General features: G+C 40.2%; 1 protein-coding gene across 3 annotated transcripts in view; it reads left to right on the plus strand.

The window, feature by feature from the left end:
- Mtx2 (metaxin 2) overlaps positions 1 to 13,477 on the plus strand; it is a 90,879-nt gene that overhangs the window by 67,635 nt on the left and 9,767 nt on the right. The window lies entirely within an intron of this gene.

The raw sequence follows: 13,477 nt of genomic DNA on the forward strand, positions 1-13,477 counted from the left end.
TGTTATTTGGTGTCCAAACAGATTCCATTGGGACTGTCTTCAAAATTCTTAGTTGTTCCTCTCTATCGTTCCCTCTCCCACACAGATAAAGATGGAGAATAGGAAGGTGGGAGAAAAATGCTGTGTTCTATTCAGAAATGATGCCTGGATTTAAAAGGAAAAGAAAATGTTCCTTAAGAGCAAAAGTAAAACTTACAATCTCAACAATTCAAACAAATTAAATATTTAAAAACATTTATCTTGTGTATCTGTGTGTCTGGGATGCATGATTGTGTACAGATGTGACACATGGACGTGAGAAAACTCTGTCGACATGTTCCTGAAGCTACGGTGATCTACAGAGGTGCTGGCTTGTTGTGGCGAGCCCAGGTCTATAGCAATAGCAAATCCTCAAAATGAATTGCATCTGCTAGTTGCAGCAGGACCCTGCTGTGTTTACAACCGGGGATAACAAATAGGCCCTGCACAGTCTTTTCCAAAAGAACAAAACACAGGTCATTTCTAAGGCATTTGGCACAGCAGTCAAACAGGGCCAACAAGCTTCCCCCTTTATCAAAATATATTCATTCCTGTGTTCAAATTGCTGTTTTTGAGTCCTAAATCTCTACCCACACTAATTTCTGTGGGTCAGACTTTGACCCTGATTGGAAGAAAATCTGGAGTCAGATATTCACAGTGGAGCGCTCCCACCTTCCCGTGTGTCAGAAGCCATATTGCTGCAAATGCCTCACACACCTAGGAGTGCGGCTTGTGGAACTGATGAGGTGAGAGCGTTGCACAGCGGCGCGGGCCTGGTAATCACAGGACTGAGGAAACACATACATCATCTGCCACACAGGTTGGCATTTCAAGTAAAAAACCTTCACACTGTGTAAGGTGTTGGACAAATGATGGCCACATGTGTGTTTGTCTGGGTGCAGATGGCTCAGTGTTCTCAGAGAGGAGAAAGCTGAGCTCGGCTCTTTTCTGCAGACAGTTTAATATTGGTGACACAGTTTATGTCCTCTGCAAAAACAATAATGGAACGGAAGGTGACATAAATTATTTGCAAATCGTTTGACATATGCAGGGCACTGTCCTCGCAATAATCACCATCAGTCTGTCAGTTTAAGATATGAACCATGCCACAGCTATTTTATATCACTGTGTTAAAGCTTTCACATGCTGTAATTTTACAGATTTGTTCTGTGGGGATCCACAGCAACACAAATCATATTGGATTGTGTTTAGTCATGTATTGTGTCGTGCACATTGCTTAGATAAAAACAAAAGCACACATTCCATAGGATGGCGGGTTTGAGGTAGTCTCTTCCATTTCCAATCTTTGTAAGTTGGTGCCCGAATAAAATTTCCCATCAATACGATCACTCAACTTGAGTTCATTTCTCAAGTTAAGTGAGGTTATTTATGGGAGTGTTAGCTTTCTAACTACCAAGCTATCCAGACCGTACAGAATTAAAAATGGCACATCACAAGGATATTTCTTAGCTATGTTTGCAATAAATTCACAAAGTTAGTACACAAGTACCCATTGATATGTCATAACCTCCCATTAATTTTGTATATGACATTATTGTATATATTTTCAGCTCAAGACTATAACTGCAAATGGTGATTACCTAGCAGGCTGTGTTGTCCTTGTTTCTATTGTGTGACTGAATGCCATGTGTCACGTTTTACTTATTGTGCACTTGATGCCAATTGGTGTTGAGAACTGCACTTTACAGTGTAACCATATGGAGCAAATGTTTGAAATGTGTCAGAGTCATTGCTGCATTGCACATATTTGGAGCAATTGATAAATGATCTTTAAAGAGAGTTTCTCAATTTCCCAGAGTTTATAGGAAAACTATAAATTCTACAACATGGCACTCAGAATAAGAGTACGGAATTTTCAAGAGAAATATGATTTGTTTTATTTGGCAAAGTTACTTCCACTCTGTTATGTCAACAAAGCTGCGTCTGCCGTCTCTCATTACATGGCCCCTTAAAAAAGATTTATTGCGTTTCCATCTTTGAAATAATATTTATTCGCATGGCAGGTAGCCACGATCAGTATGCTCTTCAAAATTATCGCTATGCTGATAAGTGCACTGAGACGTGCATTTACAGACAAATTGTTTTAACCTGTCTTAAATGGTGCACTTAAACGGTACATCAAGGGATTTGACATTAAGTTTAGATGATTTCAGAAAATCTCTATAGTAGCATTAAATCCGAATATACTTGGCACTTAGGGAAAAAAAATTAAACAAAAAATTTAAGCTTGATGAAGATGCCAATACCATCAAACATTATATTTAAAGGACTAAATGTGAAGACAGAATTGTTTTTATTGTCTTCCAACAAATTTAACTAACCCATTATCTTGTGAGTTGCTGCCAGTTTGCTGAACAGAGCGCTGCACTACTGTCTTTGTCCTTCTGTGGAGCCTGTTTAGCCGGAAAGACGTCGGACCTTCGGACACCCGGTCGCCCGGTGCCTACCTCCAACTCTCCATGCTCTTTATAAATGTGTCCTTACATTACTTCCCCCAACTCTGTGATTTTACCATCCACACGGTGCTCCTTTCTCTCCTGGAGGTTTTATGCTAATTTCTGTTGTGAAATACATCTATGCTGAGGTCAGTTCTTTCATCTTCGTTAGCCTGTCATGTCTTTGAGACCACGGTGGCTACAAGAGGCTCGGTAAATATTGGTTGAAATGGATCATTTTCCATTATTGTTTTTCATCGCAGTTTTGTCTTGTACTTACTGTCAGTAGTTACTGCGCATGCACCACCTCGTTTTCATTTCGCTGCCCGCCGCCTGCTTCTGATCCACATCATCCCTCTGCTAGTGCTCACCAAGGAGTTCTTTCAGGAGGAGGCTCGTGTTCCTTTTCCACCTTTAGTAGAGTACACACTTCCTCAGCCCTGTGTACTGCTTTTTTCTCTCCGCTCTGGGGTACTCCTTGTCCTCTCGCTTGTTTCTCACCAGCATGTTATTGTCTTCATGCCAGTGTTTGAAGGTGTTTTCTTCTCATTTTAGTTGTTATTTTTATTTATTTATTTTGGTTTGTTAGTTTGACACAGGATCTCTTTATGTAGCCCTGACTGTCCTGGAACTTTGTCTGTAGGCCAGGCTAGCCTCAGACTCACAAACATCTATTTGCCTTTGCCTCCCAAGTGCTGTGTACCACGATGCTCTGCTGTTAGTTGTAATTCTTTTTCTTTTCTTTTCTTTTTGTTTGTTCGTTCATTTTGAGGCAGGGTTTCTCTGTGCAGCCCTGGCTGACCAGGAACTTGCTCTGTAGACCAGGTTGGCCTTGAATTTATAGAGAGCCACGTGCCTCTGTCTCCCAAGTGCTGAGATTAAAGACTTGTACTACCACCCACTTGGTGCTAAGGGTGGTGAGAGAATGAAGCAAGAGCAGACACACAGGTGCACATATAGAAAAGCTGGGGTCAGGTGGGTTGTGTGCACTCTGGTGGGGTGAAATCAACTCCAGGCCAGCCTCAGACCTCAGCATGCTTGTTTTGTACAGAGCCAGGGGAGGGGGCAGCCAGTCTGGGTAGAAGGCCGGGAGGCCAAGCCTGCAAACGTCCAGGGAGAGGAAGCTGCACTTGTTCATCTTTGTCTAGAATTCAAAACCCTGGACTGTGGTTACACACACTGTCGGCATTCACACCCTGAGCACAAGAAGGCTTTGCTATGCCGAGCCTAACCTGTACTGTAAAGGCTTTGCCATTCCCTCGGGTCTGAGGAATTCGTTGGCCCTTGACATGGCTGTGCCCACATCAGCAAAACAGGTTTGCTCAGGATGTTGTCATCTGCTCTTTTCATGGTCCCTTGGGGTTCCTCAGCTCTCCACAGGGTGACAGGACTTGGAGAGATACTGGTTTAGATGCTCATTACTGCTATTTTACCGCAGAACCGTGGTTACACAGACAGACAGACAGACAGACAGACACATATGCAGAGAAATATAGCTTGTGTCCCTGTCCCAAAATAACCCTTAGTGTGTTTCCCTCCTTCTCTGCATTCTGCAATAGAAAAAAATGGTTCTTCCATGGAAAGTTGTGTGTGTTTCTACAGATCTATCTCTAGATACTTTCCATTCCAGGTTTTCTTCCATTGCCCAGGCTGTCCTTGACCGTGTGGCTTCAGTTTGTCTCCGGCATCAGCCGGGGTATCCAGAGCTTCCGCTCTGAGTGCCTTTGTGCTTGCTTCTGGGTTTCTGTTTATTTTCATGTATCTTTTTCTTTTTTTGTGGGGATTTAACTCAGGGTCTTATCCATATTAGGTAAGAGCCCTACCCTACCCTCATCTATGACCCTCCTCTTACATGCCTGCTTTTGCTAATATACTCTTGGAATAGATGCCTAGATGTGAGATTTATGAGTTAAATGAGGTGGCATTTTACCAGCAGATTTCCCAGTGCTCTAATTTTATATGAATATTATCAGTGTGTTTGTTTCCCCATGGCCTTGATGACAAAATATGTTTTCTAACTTGGACTTCTTAAACTTTTTTCCACTCAAGACTTCTTTTGCTCAAGAAACTTTTACATGGCTAAAGGTAGACAGACATATGAGGTAGATACAGCAAACACACCAAACATTTACTTGTAATAAAGCATAAGGAAAAATCATTTTTACATAATATATATATATATATATATATATAATTTATTTATTAATGATGAAGGTAAATTTACACACTAATGAGATGATCTGTTTGATTATTTCTCTTGAAATATTGCCTGGATATTTGGTATGGCAGAGTGTAGAGCATCTTCAATGTTTTCCAGCATTGCGTGCTATTTTGATTTGATAATCAATGTCAAGAACTCTACATTTTTAAAAACAAATGTTTAGGACTATTTCAGAAGCTGTGGGAAATCCGGCCCCAATCCCAAGCCAATATTATTGTCTTTTTATTTTCTAACTAAAACTTGTCAGCAACTCTAACAGTATTTTAAAAACACTAAGCTTTCTAACACAATATAATCCCCAAATAGTTTGACTTGTCACAGTGGGAAGATATTAAAAGGCCTTTCCATAGTTAATAGAATGATTTTGTGAGAAGATAACCCTTTACATGCAGTTAAAACACTGAGATTCTCAACACACTGTGGCCTCAAATCTGAGCTGGGTCATGAACATTGCAGAGTCCCTATTGCCGCGTGTTCACCAAGGCGGCAGAGAAGTCTCAGGGTGTGGTTCAGCACCGCCCAAACACACCGGCCTCCTGGTGCTTTGGAGTTTATATTAATTCTTTGGTTATTGCACCTTCAGAAACCCTTTATTGTTCCCACAAAATTTTGAGATATCACATTCAGTTATGTGACTTAGATGGGGGTTTTAGAAGCTTAGTGATAATTGTCGATTTATATTTCTCTCATAGATAAGAAGTAGTTCCTTGGGCTGGAGAGATGGCCCAGTGGTTAAGAGCACTGACTGCTCTTCCAGAGGTCCTGAGTTCAATTCCCAGCAACCATACTGTGGCTCACAACCATCTGTAATGGGATTTGACACCTGGTATGTCTGAAGACAGCTACAGTGTACTCATATACATAAAATAAATAAGTCTTTTTTTAAAAAAGAAGTAGTTACTCAGTTTAGTTTTAGCAATAAAGTTTATTGCCATGTATTTTACATTTAACAAATGTGAATTTTAATCTTTGTGTATAATCTTTGGGGTTTACAGAAATACATACTGTGTGACTGTCATCCAAATCAACACATTTCCCCTGCAGTTAGTGAATAAGCCCATGAAGGATGCCCAGTAATGCTGCCAGTGTGAAGAGGTGAAGGAAAGCCACAGTGACACACCGCTACCACACATGACAGTGGGAATACCTACACATGACAGTGGGAATACCTACACATGACAGTGGGAGTACCCACACATGACAGTGGGAATACCCACACATGACAGTGGGAATACCTACACATGACAGTGGGAATACCTACACATGACAGTGGGAATACCTACACATGACAGTGGGAATACCTACACATGACAGTGGGAATACCTACACATGACAGTGGGAATACCTACACATGACAGTGGGAATATCCACACATGACAGTGGGAATACCTACACATGACAGTGGGAGTACCTACACATGACAGTGGGAATACCTACACATGACAGTGGGAATACCTACACATGACAGTGGGAATACCCACACATGACAGTGGGAAAACCTACACATGACAGTGGGAATACCTACACATGACAGTGGGAATACCTACACATGACAGTGGGAGTACATGTATGCTGGTTTGGGCCACTTGAATCTCATACACAGCTTCTTGGACACTCTCAGTGTTATCTAACTGAAAAAAAAAAGTTGTTTCCTATTTTTGTTACATTGTCTACATAGTTTAAGGTGGGAAGATAGGCCTCATTGTCTGAAGTAAGAAGCTCCTCTCTTGCTGTACTGCCAAGTTTTCCTTCCTTTGTTGTGAATTTGGGCATCTTTCCAGATGGTTAAAGACAGCTTGTCTTTCTCTTGTTAGCCTATTTTTCTGATATTATTGGATTCTCTCTCTCTCTCTCTCTCTCTCTCTCTCTCTCTCTCTCTCTCTCTCTCTTTCTCCTTCTCCCCTCTTTCTTTTCCTGTCTTTATATTTGCCATGTATAGACACATATTATGTGTACTTATAATTTATAAACACATACATCTGTATGTATGTAAAAGCAAAGATGTTGACTCTATGAAATATTAAGATATTAACTCTATGAAATAGGTTGCTACTTTCCCACTGTCCTTGTGTCTTTATTTTCAGGGACATTGTTTGCTATAGAGATGCTAGTTCACTTATGTGTTAATGTAATATAAAATTTTACTAATTAAAGCCACCCCTCCCCCAGAGTGGAGAAAGCTGTCCTTTTCATCTAGTTCTTATGTAGTTTCATTAAAGAAAAAAATAAAGTTCTTTATCTGGCACATATTCTGCTATGTGGATATGACGAATGCTTCCAGTTTGGCCTTTCCGACAAATAACTCGCCAGGTAACCCAATGCTCCTTATTAAAAAGTCAATTTCCCCTCACCTCACTGATTTAAGTATTTATTAAATCCTAAATTCGAAATATTTACTAAATACAAATTTTTTCCATGCAATTGCGTCTAACTCAGGCTTTCTTAATAGGTTCATGGCTCTGCTCATTAATGTGCTGAAACTATGCGGTTTAATATTTGAGATTTGAGATTTGAGATTTGTTAGTTAGCTCTTTGTTTTCCTGGCTATTGTTGGTTTGTTTGTTGTCTCAAATTAACTTCATAACCTACTTGTTTAACTGTAGTCAGAAGTGGGGATGAGGGAAGGTGCTTGCTATTTGACAGATAGAGATCTATAGAAAAAAAAGTCCCACTTGAGGAGCATTTTGAAGGTTAATTTTTCTGAAGCAGGTGTTACACGGAGGGGTGATTGGAATAAAGGTCATGTGGGAAGCTGGAACCTGACTGGGCCATTAACCTTGGTGCCTCACCTAACAAGCAGGAAAAACCTGGAGAACAGAAATCGGAATACAACCAGGGAAGAAGTAACGGTGTATTTTATTGCTTCTGTGAAAGCCTAACTTTGTGTATCCCCATACATCTGCTAAAGAAGTTGGCTTGTACTGATTTTGGCATTTCCTGTCTCCTAAAAGGAGAGGGTTGTCTGCTGCTCTTCATATCATTTGGTCTAGTCTTAGATATGTGTACTGAACGGCTAGCCACTGGCAGTGATGGCCTGCTGTAAGCCATCTGCTCTTGGCTTCGTTGGGAGAAAATGCTGGAAGAACCACTATGTGTTAGTGAAGTCTGAGCCTTTGGAATTCATCAGGTCTGGATTCAAATCTTAGCAATATCCTCATTTTGTAAACATGGAAGTCACTTTCCTCTTTTGTAGTGAGCACCCTCTTGCTTACCCCATAGATGTGGGTTGTTTAACTATGATTTTGAACTTGGGTCTCTTTATCTATGTTGTCTCTTGTTAAGGCATTGGTATTATCCTTCTCTGTAGAAAACCAACAGTATATCCAGGAATGGCAAGCTTGATCTTGTCTTTCTCGTAACTCTTTTTATCGTGAAGTAACTTATTATGTCATTCTATCTAGAGTTGGAATGTTACAGAGAAAGGAATGTGTTTATTTATTTGAAAGAGTGGTATTAGAAACAAATCTGGAGAAGGGAGAATCTGGGACCCTTGCTTCTTCTGTGGGAGAGTCTGCTGGAAAAGTTGAATCGATCCTGAAGTAGCTGTGGTTTTCCAGAAGATGCACCACGTTCCTCCCTGGGTGCAGAGGAAACTCGGCCAGATGGAAACCTTAGATCTAGCTGGGGTCCCTAGCCATGCTAGGCACTGATCTTGGTTTTCTGAGATTCAAATGACATTAACCCTTTAAGGTATAAATCTGATATGAAAAAACACAGCTAAAACGTTAAGATGATTTCCTGTACAAAATGTGAATCTTTGCCAAGCAGATCCTGTTGGCTCCTTAGCATCCGCTGTGTGTCAGCATTGCCAGGCCATGAGGAAACCAGCTCAGGTGAAGGCCTCTTGCTCTTGGAAAAACACAGGGGGCTAATGTCTAGACTGAAGGATTTAAGTTTCAGGTTTTCTTGCAAGCAGTGTCTGAGGGCCTGATGAATAGAAGGAAATAATAGGAGTCTGTGAGTAAAAAAGAAGAAAAAGCAACCTCATGATATACAAAAATGTAAAAGGTATAAATAGATAATTTTCTCAAAGACATCCATTTGGAAATAAAGTATGTGAATGTGATTGACTTACGTTGGACCTTCAGTATAAACTAACTTTATGATGTAAACAAATGCTTAGTCAGAGCTATTCTGTGACCTTAGCGTGCACCTATCTATGAAAATATGTATATTCTACATTAGGCCAAAAATCGGTAGTTTTATCATTGCCTTCAAAAAGTAAGATGAGTTCTAGTCAGTGTGTTAGTCAGGGTCTTTCTGAGATTTACCCTTCTGTGAGAAGTGTGACCCTAAAACACATTTATGCCAACGTATCAAACCCCGCACAACAAATGAGACCACCCCAAATCTGTGGCTTCTCAGTCTAAGGGCCTCTTGTTTTTTCCCTTTGTTGAACAAACAGATGTGTGGATTTAATTCCTGTCAGTACACTCCCATTAAAAGTGCACATAAAATCCCACAGAGGTTTTGCTCTGCGTGGAGTGAAGGGAATTTAACAAAGCTAAATGCATAACCACAAGGGTAGGGCCTTCTACAAAGGAGCTACTGAAGCTCCCCCTCTGGGTGGGACCAACTGCTGCTTTAAGCACTCACTGTCTTCAGGTGACAGCGAGCAGATACATTAGCTCAAATTCAGTTTCTTATCTATGAATTCAAGCATAGACGGCGGGTGGAGAGCTAATAGCATTGCTGGATTGCAAGATGTCCAGTTCGATCTGAATTTCAGATAAACAATGAATATATATTTAATATAAACATGGCCCAGGTATAACACAGAATGTGGTAACTCAAAATTATTATATAGCCATTTACACAAAATTAATTTTAACGGATATTCTTTATATTTCTCTTTATAATTGTTTTCTTATTAAAAGAAATTTTTGTTTTGAAAATAAAGTCTTTAGAATTTCATAAAATGTATTTTGACTGTATTCCTGTCAATTTCTCCCAATTCCCAAAGTAAAATAGAAATTTTATTTTAAGCTGAAATTTTTTGTGCATAGTGTGTGCATAGTGACTTAATGTTATATAAAGTGGGACAATTAAACCAAACTAACTAGCATATTCCCTATTTTTTTTTTTTATTTTTTTATTTTCGAGACAGGGTTTCTCTGTATAGCCCTGGCTGTCCTGGAACTCACTCTGTAGACCAGGCTGCTCTCGAACTCAGAAATCCACCTGCCTCTGCCTCCCAAGTGCTGGGATTAAAGGCATGTGCCACCACTGCCCAGCTAATCTAAGTATTCTTAAGAAAATAAACTTTTAAAGAAAATTAAGCCTTTAAAAATTTGAGCTGCAGCCAGGCAGTGGTAGCCCCCAACTTTACTCCCAGCACTTTAATCTTGGAGGCAGAGACAAGTAGATTTCTGTGTTAGAGAACTACATAATGAGTTCCAGGACAGCCAGGACTAATTGGAGAAACCCTGTCTGGAAAAAAACCAACCAACCAACCAATCAAAAAATTGACCTACACATTATTAAACCTAGAGCAATCCATTGTTGTAAAACAGATCTCTAGAAACATACCTGCCAGTCTGAAGATGTTCTTGTGTTATTTGCTAAATTTGGCAGTCCAGTTAAAAGGTCTTTGAAGGATAACTTTTTAACACTGCTCGTATTTAATTATCTGTGAGGTTCGGCACAAAAAATGTGTCTAAGGTAAAGTCCACGCCTGCACATTCACTTGGTCTTTGTAGACACTGGTCTGTACATCAGAAGCTTTGTAGAGCTCACTTACCTGTGCACCTTAAGATCCCCAGGACAATTAAATAAGATGAATCGTTCTGAGACTGAAAACACTCTGGGGCTCTTTGTCTTTCTACCACGAACAGTTCGAAAGAAGCCAGCCTCACTTCCGCCTTGTGTTTGCTGCCTCAGCTAAAGACCTGGCGTTCTGCCTCACTTCCAACAGGTCACAGTAGGAGCAGAATTCCAAGGCCAAATTCAGTACACAGCTTTTGTTAAATATTTCACAACGACTGAGTTTTTATGTCAAGAGGTTCCTTTTATTGAATTTTGATGTCCGATTCTGTCTCCTTCAAAGGGATTGAATCCACTCGTACAAAGATTCAATTTGAAACTTGTTATAAAGAACTCTCCCCCTGATGTCTGGATAGCCAGGGCCACCAGCAATGGTATTGTTCCTCTGTGTTGCTCCTATTGTAGTGAGCATACAAGCCAAATCTTTAGATCTAGCACGAGGCTAATTGAAAGAAGCATTTCAGTTCTATTATTCAGTGAATGGAAGAGAAAATAGGGAATTAACATTTGATGTGCGCCTAGGGTCCACAATCATGCCAGATGAACAAGTATGTCGGGTCATAATTTATTTTGAAAAAAGGACTTATAATACAAAATGTTAAATACTGAAGAGTTGCCAGCTATGCATTGGCTGACACTTTCTCTGGAGAGCTATCCTCTTTTCTAAATAAGGGTCTCTATCTCCAAGAGACCAGTCCTTGGTGACGGGGAGAGCTGGAAGTGATGGAACAAGCGTATTCTGTGCTTGGGCAAGCATCTGAATAGGAGAATTCTATTATTAAAGGTCTAAACCCTGATCAAATGAGGTCTCTATGCATCTGCACAGGATTGCCTCTATTCAGGGATGGCCTCTTCCCTTATATGAACATAAAATTCAAAGAAGTCACTTGTTCAGAGGAAGCTGATTCTGGTCTGGCCCAGATCACTGGTAACTTTTATTAAGTTGTAAACATGATTCTCACAGCTGATGTGTTTCTGTTTAGACTGTGAATTTCCATCTGTCACTGAGGATTTGGGATCTTTTGTTGAAGTCTTCCATAGAGGCAAATTGACCAAAAAGCAAGATATAAAATTTTATTCAGGCTAATACAAATCATATCCTCCTTTTTTAACCGTAGGAATTTTGCATGGGCTCAAGAGACAGTTGTGTTTCTAAGACACTTAGCTGAGCTCTTGCTTGGCCCACATCCACTAATTATAAACTATTGAGATGTAAGTGCATTTTTGAAGCATCTATGCACCATAGTCATTAAGCTGCATATGTTTTCCAGATGTTGGCTAACTTATGCAAATCCCAGGAAAAGCATTTTCCTTCTTTGGAACTTATAATGGTCCCTAGGATGCTGAAATCCCATAATTTTATTGATTCTGACTTTAAGTATTTCAAATGCCACCACAATGAAATTTAGGAAGACAATTTCTTCTCTCCAGATAGGGGTTTGAACGTTCTCTGATCTTCTTGGAGATGATATCTAAAATGGTGGTCAAGAATGGGGAAATTTATTTGACAAGTAGGTGGGAGCTATAGATTGTAGGGAGGCTGCCTCACAGCAGCAAATCCTGGGAACACAAGTCTCAGGCCTTAATGGAGAGAACCCAGGGAGGAAGGCAGACTTACTGAAGGACTTTCAGAGAGGGAAAGGAGGGCAGTGGATGGTAGAGATTAGAATTGCTGTGTGGTACCTCCCTTTATCTTTCATAGACTGCCAAATGATTTTTGAATCATTTTTCTTTTTCTTTTTCTTTTTCTTTTCCTTTTCCTTTTCCTTTCCCTTTTTCTTTTTCTTTTTCTTTTCTTTTCTGTTTTTTTTTTTTTTTTTTTTTTTAAATTTGAGATAGAATCTGGCCTTGAAGTGGTGATTCACCTACTTCAGCCTTTTGAGTGCTGAGATTCTGAGCGTGGCCATGCCTACTCCCTATGGTGATTCTGGTGAATGGGTTTCTTCCCGGGAGTAGAATTGATAGTGAGTGATTTTGAAGAAGGTTGAAGTTTTATACAATTCCTTATAATGCTGAGTTAGCCATCAAAAATATTAAATGGATTTTTTTGTTGTTGTTTTCATACCCTAGTGAGGCTGGGGAGACTAGTAGGTCTGGGCTTATCCCATCCACTATGTGACAGTCTATATTGTTGATCTCATGAGTGGTGGCAGGCAAGGGGTTCCAAGATCTCTTGGGGAAGGCGGGAGCTGAGAGTTGGCGTGAACCAGTGTGACTGGTGAGTGATGCAACTGGGCAGTTAATACCATTGACTGTAAGAGCTTCCAGCTTACGCTAAGAACAGCATTTAGCACACTTGTTAAAGTACCTCTAAGACATTTGTTAAAAGTATGGATCCCTGGCTTTCCCGTGGAATGTGTGATGGAGTAGGTTGGCAAGAGAGAGAGAAAGGTGGAGTAACATGGGGTCTGGGGATCTTTTGATAAATGTCTTCTAATAAATGTCTTAGTTACTATTCTACTGCTGTGAGGAGACACCACGACCAAGGCAACTTATTAAAAAAAAAGCGTTCAATTGGTGGCCATTCTGATTGGGCCATGAGGAGGCAGGCGGGCAGGTAGGATAGTAGACAGTAGTAGAGAGAGTTCACATCCAATCTAAAAGTTTCAGAGGGAGAGAAACTGGGCCTGCTATCAGCTTTTGAAACCTCGAAGACTACCCTCAATGATATACCTTCTCCAACAAGGCCACGCCCACTCTAACAAGGCCACACCTCCTAATCCTTTCCAAACAGTTTCTCTAACTGGAGAGCAAACATTCAACTATATGAGCATATTGGGACCATTCTCATCTAAACCACGATAGTAAGCATGACAGGGAATCTTCTGACTGCCAAGTTAAATAGAAGATATTTATTTTTGATGGGATTACTATCTAAAATGCCCCGATTGGCCTGGTACCACCTACTATTCAATCCCTGGGATTTGCTAAAGAGATACATCATCTTTCTCAATCTCTTATCTAAATGTTATAAATACTGGTATCTTTCCACTTTTCACCATTATTAGGACATGATGAT

The sequence above is a fragment of the Apodemus sylvaticus genome, chromosome 5, assembly GCF_947179515.1.
Source record: "Apodemus sylvaticus chromosome 5, mApoSyl1.1, whole genome shotgun sequence".
Classification (NCBI taxonomy): Eukaryota; Metazoa; Chordata; class Mammalia; order Rodentia; family Muridae; genus Apodemus; species Apodemus sylvaticus.